The following is a 396-nucleotide window of genomic DNA, read 5'->3' as shown; positions in this document are numbered from 1 at the left end:
AAGAGGCTGTAGTGCGAATGCGTCCCAGCCCCCATAGATGTAAGGCTACATTTACACTGGTGCGTTTATGCTTTAAAATGAAAACGATCCTTGTCATACTGGCGTTTCCACTGCGTCTCAAGCCGGCTTCCCACTATCTCCGACAAGCGACAGACCGGTCATTCAGTCATTAATTTCCAATGGCGAGTAGCGCGGGAGCTGCATGGAGTTCCGATCATATGCAGATGTCCGTTCATACTAACGTTACACGACCAAAAGTGCATGTTATGTGACCATTCATGCAAACTGTAGCATCATGCTACATAAGACAATAAATAAGATTTATATTCCGCTTTTACTCAAAACTCACTTTAAACCACCATCGAGTGTTTGTAATAACTTCCGATTGCCGTCTAA

The 396-nt window shown here is 43.9% G+C and overlaps 1 protein-coding gene across 1 annotated transcript in view; it reads right to left on the bottom strand.

Moving 5' to 3' along the window:
- Nucleotides 1-396, bottom strand: part of LOC107696070 (LIM domain kinase 2-like) — a 49,030-nt gene that overhangs the window by 30,459 nt on the left and 18,175 nt on the right. The gene's annotated exons all lie outside the window — the stretch shown is intronic.

The sequence above is a fragment of the Sinocyclocheilus anshuiensis genome, unplaced genomic scaffold (genome assembly GCF_001515605.1).
Source record: "Sinocyclocheilus anshuiensis isolate Anshui unplaced genomic scaffold, SAMN03320099.WGS_v1.1 scaffold935, whole genome shotgun sequence".
Classification (NCBI taxonomy): domain Eukaryota; kingdom Metazoa; phylum Chordata; class Actinopteri; order Cypriniformes; family Cyprinidae; genus Sinocyclocheilus; species Sinocyclocheilus anshuiensis.
The sequence above is the reverse complement of the archived record's forward strand: the minus strand, read 5'-3'. Positions and strand labels throughout refer to the sequence as shown.